A 15069-nucleotide genomic window follows, 5' to 3' on the forward strand; every position below is an offset into this window, starting at 1 on the left:
TTGGCTGCTCCTTTCAACAAATGAAAGGGAACACACTAATTTCTTAGCTCATCCCAGGATACAAGACAGCACCATGAATCAAAGATCAGAGTTTTGCTTGATTCAGCCACCAAATGCCACTTTCTTCTCAGTGTCATATAGCCATGACACTTGGATCTCTGCTCATCCTGACTCTAGCCAAGAGATAATTGCTTAGACTCAAGCCTAGGCATGCAGTACACATTGGCTTCCTGTTGGGAACCACACTCAGAGAGAGAGAGAGAGTGTGTCAACCTTCGGTTCTTACGTAGCTTTTTCAAAGAATTCTTGACATCGATGATTCCTCCTTGCAATTTTTGGAATACTAAGACTATATAACAATGTATTAGGAGCCTCTTTAGCGACACCTAAAGACTGTGGGAAAGATGAAAAGAATGCACACAAAGGACAGGTGGACTTGCTGGGGCTCAGCGTGCTGTTTGCTCTGTTTGTATGTCATTTACTGCTGCTGGCAATTTTAAGAATATATTCTTCATTGGATATCTGAAATGAAATACGTTTGTCTCAACTTACCCTAATTCAGGCTTTGAAAAAGTTGATCTTACTTTGGAAAAATAGTTTAAGCAAAGCACTTGAGGGAAAACAGATTAGAGAAAATGTCTCCAAAAACTCAATGTCTTCATTAGTAGAAGTTACAGCTACCGCACTCATCTTTTAGATACTGAAATCTGACCTAACAAAATGAAAAATAAATAATCTAATTAAATATCAGGGAACTCCAGTGGTTATTAAGTATAAATACAATTAATGAATACAAAAGGACTTTCATAGTACATTATATTTTATAATTATTTATAATAGAAATAAAATAAAGATAAAAAAACCTTGGAACCTTTATTAATTGTAAGAGTTTATAGTGCTTGCAGTTACTATGTTTTGTTTTGTTTTATTTTCCTCAGAAAACAGGTTGAAACCTCTGAAACCTCAGAAAACAGGTTTCCTCAGAAAACAGATTGAAACAACCTGAAACCTCTAATTTATTTTATGAACTGCCAAATTTTGCAAAAGAGTCTAGGAACTCATCATGATTTGCCCCCTTCCAGAAATTCGTGTATTCCTCAGAAATGAATTCTACTTAAAACTTTCTGATTAATTCAATCATTTCTGAGTGTTCTGGGAAATTATTTAATAATCTCTGCTTTGGAAAAGATATTTGGAAAAATGAAAAAAGAAAGAATCATTAATAGAGTATGAAATAGGTTTGTTAGTTGACCCCAAGGAGGGTAAGGGATTAGACTGTGGACTCAGAGTTTGTAAGAGAAGAGGAAGAAATATGGAAGCAGTCGTTATAAGTACAGGAGGAAATCACATCTGTTAGAACTCATGGCCTGTGGCTATTCTGGACCACAGTTAGGAGAATGGTAAAGTAGATCTAGGTGGTAGACCAGGCGTATGACCCAAAGTAAATCCGTTGAACTGTGTGTGCCTAGACTCTTGAGCCTCAAAACATTCTCGTTCCTATTGGAAAAAAAAAACACTATTATTTTCTGAAACCACACACACACACACACTGTACAGTGCTCGTACACTGGGCATCTTTGCATTATTAGGAATTGATGGTAGGAAGAGCATCATAGCTCGACAGAGTGGAGAAGTGTTTGTGAGAAGTGTTTGTGATAGAAAGGATTTTAGTACTTTAGAAAGCGAGTGTGATCACAGAATTCTTAAATCATGGCAAAGAACTCATTTCTTTTTTCCCTGTCAGACATTTGATATTTCAAAAATGAACAGCTCTTACATTTTTGCAGTTACAGCAAGGACTTCTCATGACTGCCATGTCCTGGCTGCTGACCTTTGCTCCAGCGTCATCTGGTGTCACTTTCCACCTTGCTCGTCTCACTGCAGCTACTCTGTTCTTATTTTAGTTCTGTGCTCCGATCTCTTTTCCAACACCTAGCCTCACACTTTCCCCCAGAGGGAGAATCTTTCTCTTTCTTTCTTTCCCTTTCTTTCCTTCCTTTCCTTTCTTTAACCTGCATGCCTTCCTATCAGCCTTTCTGTCTTCCTTTCTCTTTTCTTTTTCTTTATTTTGTCTCTCAGCTCCTTTTGTAATTAGTCCCTTCTCATGTTTCTGTCCTGCCTGACATGTTTCTTACTTGGAGATACTTTTCCTGTGCACGTCATCTAAGATGGGTTCCCCCATATTACCCTCAGCTGTTAACTGCCTCAATATCTCATTTTCACTTAAGAAGTATTAAAATAAGAATTTTTTTATTCTGCACTCCTTTGATATTGATATTTACATCTATCAGAATAATTTAACTCTGGGACATGAATTCTTATGACTGTCTGAAAACATTCTGAGGGTGTATACTAAAGAGTTTCTATTTTTCAAAACTGTTCATGAATCATTTTAATAAGTAAAACGAAGACAAGAACTACACATTTTCATTCATTCCAATTTCCATAGAATCAATCGAACAAATGTTTTTTTCTCTGCAGAGAGATCAAGATGGTTTCCCTCCCAGATACTTTAATTTTCTATTCTTAGATTTGTATGTATATATCTTTGAGTGTGTATGTGTGTGTGTATATATATATACATATATATATATATATATATATATATATATGTAAAAACTGTATTTGCTCCCACTCAAATGTGGAAAGAATAAAATATGATGCTTTATTCCTCCATAAGTGTACTTCAGAAAAACTTAAACTTCCTAAGGGAATGTAATTCATTATGAGGTGAATACTCAGTGAAGTCATAGTTCACACTTACTATCAAGGTTATTCATCCCATCTCAAAGGGTGTTCCATCGTTTCCTTCCCAATGTAGGCCCCCTCTAGGTGCACAGGGATACCTATCTGTGCCCAGAGATTTGACAAAGGGGCCTATGGTCTGCATGTTCTTCTCTTCCTAACTTATAATAAATTCTAGATTACCCATAAGTGATCTTAACTAGACTCTGAGTCATGGTTTCACATCTTGCTCTACCTGCTGCTGAAGTAGCTTAAAGCTGGTATAATTCATGGTCTTTTCAGAGTACAGTGGTTCCCTTTCTGCAGTAACTTGGCTCCATCTTGATTTTCTTTGCTTCAGATGCTCTGAGAGCATCTGAAATGCCTGCTTTCCAGGTCCTGGCATAGACTATTCATGTCAAGGCATCCATCCCATGGCTACATATTCCCTTACCATGGTGGTCTCAGCCTCCCCAGGAAGTTTAGCTCTCAATCCTCAGCAATTCCACTGGGGGTGTACCAGGCCTTCTAGATCCCTCTCCAATCCTGTGCAGACCTGACAGTATCTCATGTCTACTCTCTTCTTAAACATATCAAGCGGCTCTCTTTCCTTAGCTATAAACAACAGCTAGCAAATCCTTTTCAGAGGGAAGAACTTTCAGGGTATTTAGCAAGTGAAGAGGCATCACCATGCAATTTAAAAAGCAGACCTTCAAAGCAAAATAATTTTCTAGGTACCTCTCTTGCAAGAAGAGGTTTTTTAAAAGTTATATATAAATGACTGTGAGACCACTAACTAAAATACACATCTAATTAATATATTTTTTTTAATCCAACACTGCCTTCTACCTTGTTAGGTACAAGATCCCTTGGAATTTTGAGATTCTGATATTGTTGTTGACATAGGGTATTAGATAAGTTTTTTCTAATAGGAAAAAAAATAAGTCAGCATTGAGACTTGAAGCTGAATAGTGACTGTGTTATTCTGTGCTGAACTTGCTCTATTTTTACCTGAGGTAACAAACTTCATGACCAAGCCTTCATGGTAGAATGGGCACAAAGAAAGAAATTGGCTTACCAGTAAGAAGAGGTACTAGGAAAGTGTTTTAAATTTTGACATCTGGTATCATATATTATGTTTAGTTTGGACAGAGTAGTCTTTTTTTATTCACTATAACTGGCCTCACTGGTCAATTAATGACAGAAATAATTTAAAGAGGGGACTCATTTAAAAATGTTTGATGTAGATGTACTATTTTAACTGTCATTCACTTTATAATAATTTGAAGCAGGGCTACATTTACTGTTATTTGGTTTTTGTTTTATTTTGTTTCTTAACATGAATTTACTTATCTTGTATAAACTGTATTTATAATGCATTGTCTTTTATTTCCATGTTGTTTGTCTTTTTTAAGTGAAATGAGAACGTAAATGTATTTGTAAAATGATCCAAGACTATAATCCTCATAGATTTTATATTCCTCTGCCTAATTTTTTAAATTTATGTTTTTCTATACATAATTCAAGACTTTGTTTGTAACCTGCTTAAGTATTTTTGAAACCATTAAGCACAGACTTCAAAAGAACTGCTCTTTCCATGCTCATATTCCATTAGGTTATATAAATAACAAAGAAGTAATAAAAAGGACACTGGGGGAAAAAAAATTGAGAGAAAGCACAAATTATTCTTGATAAACATGCAGCTTATGTGGTGGTGGCAGAAATGGGAGAGTATTAGACCATAATTTAGTATCCTGGTGCAGTCCTTTGTTGATGAACCTATGTTTTAAGTCTTGCAAAGAAAATTGGGATTCTTAGTTAACCCAATAGGTTAGTTAAATTGAGACCAGTTAAAAGGGCTTCTCCCATGTTTACACACATTTTATATAATCATATCAATCATGCATGTATTTTGTATTTCTTTTCTTTTGTCTTTTAGCTTGGTTGAATTCAGTAGCCTTCTGGAGCCCCTTCTCCTGGACACCTACTCAACTATGTGTTGGGAAGACCAAGGTGAATAAGGACTGGACTCTGAATGCAGTGAGGGTCTAAAAGGGAGATAACAAACACTCATCCATGTTTTACGTAGTAAATCCCACCAAGCACAAAAACTAAAAGTACATCGTTTCACATATTAAAAATAGGCCCCTATGTCATTTATTCTTATGCCAGTTTTTCTTCAGTATTTTATGTAAAATTTTACTTGATAATTTAGATCAAGTTTTAAAGATGTAAAAATATCTGGATAAAAGTATGTGCCCTTATCACTAATTGTCAGTCTACATCAGCTACTATTTATTTTAAAGTACTTCATTCCAGTGTGAGGAGGGTTACATTTAAATATTTCTCAGTCTCCTGTGATTTCTGATTCATATATGTAGCTCTGAAATACTGTGAGCAGGGTGCCATTCAATGCTTTTATGGAGTTTTTTTTTTTTTTTTTTTGCTCGTGAACTGCTATGTACCAGATGCCCCATTCATAACATCTCTTAACTCTGATAATGAGTAGATGTCATTATTTTGCCTTCCAGCACTTCTGATCAATATCAGGCTAATATTATTTTCTCTCTGATTTTCCTTCATATTTTCAAAATTTATAGCAAACACAAAATGAAGTAATTATTTAATGTTTAACACAGTACAGTTTTTTTTTTTGACTGCCCTCTAAGTCCTTGCAACTAGGATTGACTTTATTACAAGTTTAAAAAATTATGAAAATATTTTAGCATAAATATTTATTTAGTGGTACCCTTAACAGTGAATTTATGAGTTTTTTAGGCCACTTTTCAAACTCATTTTAGTTTCAATTAAGATTTGGTGGAATATTTTTTAAACTCATATAGGAAAATATAAGGCTTAAAAAGGAAATGTAAGTCACATTCTTTAGAATTATCTTTCTGTTTATACCTAGTATTTCTTAGTTATCAGAATAAAATTGTGAGCCCAGTGCCTAACACATATTTGGCACTCAGAAAAGTGTATTAAATGAATGCATTCAAACTGAAATAACTAACTGCTTAGTTAAGGCTTCTCTTGTTTTAGGTGTTTTTTTACAAGATTCTTTTCATTTTAAAAGAGACAATAGAGACTTTAGAAACTGAAAGGTAATGTTAATAGGAATCATAGCAATTATCTCGTCTATCTTCTCCAATTTTCAGATGGAGCTGACAAAGCAATTAAGTGATTTAACCAATGGTAAGTTAAATAGACTTCAAACTTTCAGATGTATTATTAAGCCATGTAGTTAATTTGGTTCAAAGTTTTGATTTAACCAACATGTATTAAGTATGTGTAATGATGAAGGCACTCTAATGAACGCCAAGCTTAAAAAAAAAAAAAAGAAACACGAAATTCCTACCCAAAGTTTGTAAACTATGGACTAGTATTTGGGAACCACTGAAATTTGATTCTTAGGCTCAGGACTGGAGTCTGGGCGGGAGTTACTGATTTGAGAGTCATTAGTATACACTTGTAATTGAACGCATGCAGTGAATGAGATCACACAAGAAGAGGAAATAAAACAAAAGAAATAGTAGAACTAGTGGATTCCTGGTGAAGACGTATTTATAAGATGATACAAAGAGAATCAAGGGGGAAAAGAGACATGTAAAAGGAGTGAGAATCAGATGATAAATGGTTCCTTGAAAATCAAGGGACAAAGAGAACCAGGTAGTAAATGATGGGAGGTTTCTTGTACCTTGCAGAAAACTCAATTATGATGAAGACTTAAAAGACACTATTAAAATCAGACATTCAGCATCACTGGGGATTCTTGCAAAAGTGCTTTGCTACAAAGGGAGTAACATATGAGCCACAATGAAGATTGCAAATTCTTGGAAAGAAGGAAAGAGGAGGAAAGAAATAATACAAATAAAAGACCAGCATTTTCCAGAATGAGTTCTGCTATCTTCACAGGTTTTAGTAGCTATTACTTGAAAAATATAAAGGAGAGCGTTGGGGTAGAGAGTTCACTTGTGAGATATCTTGAGGAAACAATTTAAAAAGTTAATTTTGCTGCAGGATTTCAGAAAATTTATTTGGCAAATGGGAATGGAGAATATCCAAAAGAGGGTATATTTGGTCATCTATTTTCTTTAAAAAAAAAAAAACACTTTTTGGGATTACTATTCTATATTAGTCACTTGGGAAATTTTGCTTTGGAATAAAAAGAAAAAGCCAAGATATTTAACACTAATAGAAAAAGAAAGAAGGGAAAGAAACAACAGGAATTCAAAGAAAATTCTCCAGCTTTATTAAGATATAATTGACATATAACATTGTGTAAGTTTAAGGTATACAATATGTTGATATGATACATTTATATATTGCAAAATGATCACTACCATAGTACTAGCTGACACCTCCATCATGTCACGTAACTACCATTTCTTTTTTGTGGTGAGAACATTTAAGGTCTACTCTTAGCAACTTTCAAGTATATTAAACAGTTTTATTAGCTAAAATCACCATAAAGTAATTAGACCCAGAGAACTTATTCATCTTAAAACTGGAAGTTTGTACTCTTTGGCTGACATCTCCTGATTACCCCCAACCCCCTGCCTCTAGTAACCACCATTCTAGTCTCTGTTTCTATGAATTTGACTTCTTAAAAATTCCACATATAAGTGATATCCTACAGAATTTGTCTTTCTCCAACTTACTTCAGTTAGCATGATGCCCTCAAAGTCCACCCATGTGATAGGTTGAAAGAAACCTTGTTTGTGTTGAGGTATGAATCCCTTCTACTCCAGGATAAGTTTGATTAGATTTGAAAGCCCAAATATTGGAATTTCAATATGTTTAAAGGTTCAGTGCAAATAAAGACCTTCTGAAGTCAAGTGTACACTCAGATAGTGACAGAGCCATGCAACAGAATTTCTATTTGTTTGGGTTTTCTTCACAAAGACATCCAGGAAAGATGCATCAAAGGGAAAACCTAGCAGAAAATCTTAAACCAAAATAATTGGTAAGGCTGATTAAGAGAGGAGAAAGCATGAAGCAAAGAAACTTAGTACTTTTTTCCAGCTTTATTTCGATATAAATGATATATAACATTGGGTAAATTTAGGGTGTACAACATGTTGATTTGATACACGTATATATTGCAAAGTAATTACTACCATAACATTAGCTAATACCTGAATCATGTAGCATAATTTCGATTTATTTTCTGTGGTGAGAATATTTAAGATATACTCTCTTAGCAACTTTCAAGTATATAATACAGTATTATTAACGTAAATTACTATACTGTACATTAGATTCCCCAGAACCTATTTATCTTATAACAAGAAGTTTATAACCTTTGACCAACATATCACTTCTCTGCCACCTCCCAGCTCCTGGTAACCACCCTTTTTTTCTCTGTTTCTACAAGTTTTATGAATTTTGGGTTTTGTTTGTTTGGTTTTTTTTAGATTCCATATGTAAATGAGATCATACAATATTTGTCTTTCAGTGTCAGGCTTATTTCATTTAGCATAGTGCCCTCAAGTTCTATCCATGTTGTCACAAATGGCAAGGTGTCTTTCTCATGGCTGAATAATATGTACGTATGTATATACACCCCCCCACCTCACCTTTATTCATTCATCTGCTGAGGAACACTTAGGTTGTTTCCATATCTTGGTTATTGTGAATAATGCTGCAATGAACATGAGAGTGCAGATATCTCTCCCACGATCCTGTTCTCATTTCCTTTGTATGTATAGCCAGAAATGGGATTGCTGGATCGTGTAGTAGTTTTATTTTTAATGTTTTGAGGAACCCTCTTAATTTTCCATAGTGGCTGCACCAAGTTACATTCTCACCAATGGTGCAGGAGAGTTCCTTTTCTCTACATCTTCGCCAACACTTGTTGTTTCTCGTCTTTCTGATAATAGTCATTTTGACAGGTATGAGATGGTATCTCATTGTGGTTTTGCATTTTTCTGGTGATTACTGATGTTGAGGACTTTTTCAGGTACCTGTTTGACTGTCTTCTTTGAAAAAAATAAAGAAGATTGAAATCATATCAAAAGCCTTTTCGCACCACAGTTGCATAAAACTAAAAGTTTTCCTAGTTTCCTAGTTTCTCCTAGTTTACCAGGAGAAAACTGAAAAATTAACCAATATGTGGAGATTAAACAGCATGCTACTGAACAACCAGTGGGTCAAGGAAGAAATCAAAAGAGAAATCAAAACCATTTCTTGAGACAAATAAAAATGAACATACAATATACCAAAACTTATCAAATGCATCTAAAGCAGTTCTAAGAGGGAAGTTTTTCGTGATAAATACCTACATGAAGAAAAAAGAAAGATCTCAAATAAACAACCTAATTTTACAACTCAAAGAACTAGAAAAAGAAGAACAAACTATGACCAAAGTTAGTGGGAGGAAAGAAATAAAGATCAGAGCAGAAATGAATGAATGAGAGACTAAAAAGAAAATAGAAAAGATCCCTGAAACTTGAGTTTTTTTGAAAAGATAAAAAAAACACACAGACCTTTAGCTAGACTTATCAAGAAAATAAAAGAGGATTCAAATAAACAAAATTATAAATGAAAGAGGGTACATTACACCTAGATACCACACAAATGGAAAGGAATATGAGAAACTACTATGAACAATTATGCACCAACAAATGGACAAACTAGAAGAGATGAACACATTCTTAGTAAGTACTTCTACTGGTCTTACATTCCTGCTCATTTTCTGGCATTCCAAAATCTTATTTGAAATTTTGGACATAAACATTCTTAGAAGAATCCACTGGTTAACAAAGAAAATTTTGTTTCATACTTAAAATTTTCTTTTCAATTCATAACTGGTTTTCTGTATGTGAGACATATTGTTTTCTTATACCAAGTGAATGCTGTCGGGAGTGATCTTCCATCACTTGTTCCTGTTTCTGGAACGTGGCTTGCTCTGTGGCTTGGCATTTTGGAGCTGTCCCTTTTAGACAAGTCTTGAATAAACCATCTTCTCACATAATTTGGCAGAAGCAAAATGGCATCCTCATGTAAAATGTCACCTGCTCTAGATTGGCATTATTCTTGAGATTATAAGTATTCGAATAATGCTCTAAGATTCCTCTCTGTTTATCTCAGAAAGATTACTCCCCGATGGTTTCTAAGAGGATAGATTTGGTTATTTTATTAGGTCAAACTTTAATCCTTGATAGAGAGCAAAATATTTTAAAAACGGAGCCTAGGACAGATAAAGTTTGATTTAGTAATTAAACATTAGAGCTGGAAAGGAAAATAGAGTTCATTGAATTCAGTGATTAGTGAGATGACTCTAGAAGAATTTCTGTTTCAGTACCATTGTGGAGAAAGAAGGTAAGCTAAATTAGGGTTTTTGGTTCCTTGGTTTTCTCCCCTCATAGCATTTCTTTGAGTTTCTTTTTACATTGTGTTCTTCTTTAGTAGATTAACATTTTATTTTAAAACAATAATTTAATATAAATATTTCATATTGAAAAGTTGGAAAATTAGTTTTTAAGGGATTAAATGATTTTCCCAGGTCATAACTCTACTAAAAGATACAATGGGAACTAGGACCATGGTTTCTTGTGTTTTAGTGCTTTTTGATTTTTATTTCATGTTTTTGTTCTATTAAAGATCTAAGAACCCAATTGGAATTCCATAATAGGACATGATGGCTTAAAAAAAAGAGAAAGAATGAAAGAAAAGAGTTATAAAGAGAATTAAAATCATCGATAATTATTCTTGCCTACTGCATTTTTCCTTCAAATAATTATTTCTTCACCTGTTTATATTCTTCATACTGTATGTGATAAAGAATTTAAATAATAAAATAAAAATTTCCCCAAAATGTATTCATCTCGATCAGGGTTTCTCAACCTCAGCACTAAAATTTTGGAGTGACACATTTTTTTGTTGTTTGCTGTCCTATGCATTGTATAATGTTTAGCAGCATCCTTGGCCTCAACCCACCAGATACATGGAGATATGACAGTCTTTTACTCAGTCATGATAATCAGAAATGTCTCAGAGAATGCCAAATATCCACCAGAGACAATACTACCCCTGGTTGAGAACGATTGATCTAAATAATGTACAGTCTAGATCCAAACTGAGACACCAAACTGAAGATAATCTTACCATATGTTAGCTATTGTGAGTAGACATTTGTTCCAAGATTTTAAGCAGTCCATTGTGATATTTTAGAAATTCTAAGGAAAACAATCATGGCTGTAAGAAGTGAGGCAGGTGTGGGAGTCAAGCCTTAATGCAAGCAGGTGAAGTGGGCTGCATGAGCTTTGACTATGTGCTTGGTGGGTGTGGAGAGTCCACAAAAATATTTAATATTCTAATATAATTGAACTCAGTTCTTGTTAACTTTTTGTGTTATGTGACCCTACATGTAATAGGCAAAAAGAGTTAAATATTTGTCTTTGATGGCTGGACAAGGCAGTCAGACTCTAGAGTAGAGTATGGTGATGGTGATGGGGATTTTAAGCTTGCCACTTTGATGTCCAGATGTGTCTTAGAATGGAAGATGGAAAAAGTCATGAAGAAAGGGCTATCTTGAGGACTAGCTTTCCCTAGTTACAATACAAGGGAATTATTTTTTGTTTTTTTGTTGTTTTTTTTACTTTGTATTAGTGAACAGCTATTAATCCCAGTGTGGAATTGTTCCTCTATCACCCACATAGTTCTCTTGAGTCTCTCAGCACAGTGTCTGATCACTTCCTGGTGTAAAGCATGACTCAGCTTTGCCCAACTAGATTACTTTCATGCTATTTTCTGTACTTGTTCTATGGTCATTGGCATAGAGGTAACTATTACTTTAGCATTTTGACCTGTAATGATTTTATAAAGTAGCTGGGACAGTGATTATCTTGCCTGTCAATGCAAAGAGCCTAGCCACAACAGGAGAGAACTAAGCCACCAAGCAAAAAGATACAAAGGCAAACAGACCCTGAACGATAAAGCACCTCAAGACTTCTTTAATCACCTGGATCCAGCCGTATCTGAAGCTCAGTTGCCCCTTGGACATCGAGCTACATGAGTCAACAAAGTAACTTTTTTTTTTTTTTTTGGCTTCATCTAGTTTGTGTTAGGTTTCCATCACTTACAGTTGAAAGAGGTCTGCTGAGTATGGAGAATATTCCCATTGAGCAAATGTGAGCAAGGAATTGCAAATGCATAGAAATAAAATGACAGCTATACAGATGAAAGACTAACACGAAACAACAAGAAAAGCCCCTTGAACTTTAATGCAGGAATAATGAACAAATAAAGAGTATGTGTGAGCTATCTCACAAAAACCTGTTCTTCAAGGAGAAGCAAGGCATCAGAGAAAAATGACCTCATAACAGATTGAAATAGAGATGATAATGGAGGAAGAAAATGTCCAGCATCAAACCAGAGAGTGTGTCCTTCTATTCACATACTGTTTGCAAATTCTAATGATGGAGGACCAGTAATTGAGCTCACCTGTGTAAGAACTGTATAATTCATTTATTCAGCCAACATTTACAAATTATCAACCAAGAGGGAAGGATTCCAAGTTGTTAAACACCAAGTCTCTGAACTTCAGTCTTTATCCGAGATGTAAGTCTAGGGAGGGGAAAAAAAATTCAAGAAACCATGAATAGTATAAAAGCTATTGTAGGCAAGTGCAGAGTGAGACAGACAATTCACTCTATTACTTATGGCTTCTTCAATTGTAAGTGACAGAAAAAGGAATTCAAACTAGCTTAAGTAGGAAAAAAAATTTGCATGAGGTTGCATTCAGGGTTGAACTCCTGAGTCCATGCACAGCTGGACTCAGGAGTTCAAACCATGGCACCTGAATTCTATCTCCTTCTCTACCTCTTAATTTTGTTTGCTTCTGAGTTGTCTTTCCACATTGTTGCAAAGAAGACAATTAGCAGATCTGGGTTAATGTCATTAGAGGTCATGACTCCAAAGGTAAAGTTACCTCTTTTCCTCACATGACATTTATTGACTCTACTTTAGTCTTAGGCCCATTTCTGGAGCAATCTCTGTATCTAAGAGGATGTGCCTCAGCCTTGTCCATGTACCACTTCTGCAGCTGGGTGCTGGGACCATGATACTGACAGACCCACCAAGATAAGGTGAAGTGAGAGTTACTGAAAGGAAAAGAAGCTATGTAGTCAGTATCATTTATGATGATGATGGTTATGATGATAACCATCATCATCATTATTCTAGACGACATTCAGTCTCCTAACACATCCTGGGTGGGACCTAGAAGTTGTCATGTCACATCTGAGCTAACTATTAAAGAGTAAGTATTTGTATGACTACTGTTGGTTAGGATGAAAAACAAGAGGATGCATTAGTGTAGAGGATTCAGTGTAATTATGCAGGCATGCTTTAGCAAAATTCACTAATGTCCAAATATACACAAATTGTCATCTACCATTTATTGAGTACTGATTATGTGCCAGGCATTTGCTAAGTAAGCTCTTTAATTTGATCATCTCATTTAATTCTCCCAAATTTTACAAGGTGAATATTACTCTCTTTCTCAAATTGCAAATAATGCTCAGCGAGGTGAAATAATTTACTTAATTAGCAAGTGGTAGAGTTTGGATTGAAACACAGGAAGTGTGAAACAAGAGCTTGGATATTTAATACGACTTTGTACTTAGGGGGACCATACATCTCAGTTTATGCCTCTTGTCCTGATACAATTGTTAATTGCATCCCCTTCTACTTCAAAACATGTTCAGATTTTGACAATAAATTATATAACATGAACACTGCCTCCTTCATGGATATGTTTGAACTCCCATGTATTTTATATACTTGTCTTTCATTCAGAATGATTTTAATAATCTTTTATTTTAGGAGAAGAGCTTCATATTTACAAAGAAGGTGCAAAGATAGTACAGAGAGTTCTGATATCCCCACACCCACTTTCCCTTATTATTAGCACCTTATATTAATTTGTCACAATTAATGACAATATTGATACATTATTATTAACTAAAGTTCATACTTTATTCATATTTCCTTAGTTTTCACGTAGTGTATTTTTTCTGTTACAGGATCCCATCCAGGATATCACATTATGTTTAGTCATCATGTCTCCTTAGGCTCCTCTTAACTGTGACAGTTTCTCAGGCTTTCCTTGTTTTTGATGACATTGGCCCTTTTGCAAAGTACTGGCCAGGTGTTTTGTAGAATGTCTCCCAACTGGGATTTCTCTGATGTTTTCCTCACAATTATAATGGGGTTATGGGTTTGGGGGAGGAGATCACAGAGGTAAAGTGCCAATTTTATCACATAACATCAAGGGTATATACTATCAATGTGGCTTATCATTGTTGATATTAACCTGGATCTCCTGGCTGAGGTAGTGTTTGATGTGTTTCTCCATTGTAAAGTTACTCTTGTAAAATGGTTGTTAACCTTTTCAAATTATGTTTATATGGAGAACATGCACACATTTTAAGTGTGTGAATCCATGACTTTTGACAGATATATTTACCCGTGTAACCACTATCTCTTTCAAGATGTAGAACATTTCTGTCGGCCTTCTAAAGTTGTTTTAACTTGTCTTAATTTAATCTTTTGATTTCATAGAGTCCCTAAAGAATCCTTTCAGTTATGATTGAGTCAGAAGTGCCCCAACTCTTAGCAGACATATCACAATTTTGAGCTGCTCTCAAAATAAATAACCAGATTCTTAACTATGTTTGACTCTATCAGGTTACCTTTTATAGACTGGCCATCTCTCCATATATCTTTCCTGACTAGAATAACTAGGTAATGCAGACTTACCATCCCATGGACTTGAAACCTTGTCCTATAGGTAAGAACACCAGGATGAACAAGCCTCAGAAAGGGAGACTTAACGAAAAATCACAAGGAACCAATCTTTATAACTGCTAAAGTGTGACAGGATGTGAAGAAGGCTGACATGACTGTGACAAATCTGGCTTAAAGAAGACTATTGTGGATAATATCATGGGATACCACCGCATTTTATATTCAGAGATTTCTAAGAGTGGACCTGAAGTAGGAGCAAGACAGGTATGGTCTTAACATCCTAAGTAAGACATTATCAGTATTCGAAAGAGGTTTCTAAAGCACTTTTATCAATTCCTTTTTTAAAGTATTAGTTATAATATTAATCACTGTTGGATTTATAGGGAAATAATGTTTTACAAGAAGCAACATAAATATAAGTGTAAAAGTTCATGAGGCGGCATCATGCAAGTTATTTTATCAAAACTTATATAAAAATCATGGCATATAATTAGAGCTGAAAGAAATGTTAAATCTCAGAGAGCCACAAAAAAAAAAAAACTCTTCAGTTTATAGATAATAAAAATGGATGAGTTGAAAAATTTGCCCAGA

Source organism: Stenella coeruleoalba (assembly GCF_951394435.1).
Source record: "Stenella coeruleoalba genome assembly, chromosome: 17".
NCBI lineage: Eukaryota > Metazoa > Chordata > Mammalia > Artiodactyla > Delphinidae > Stenella > Stenella coeruleoalba.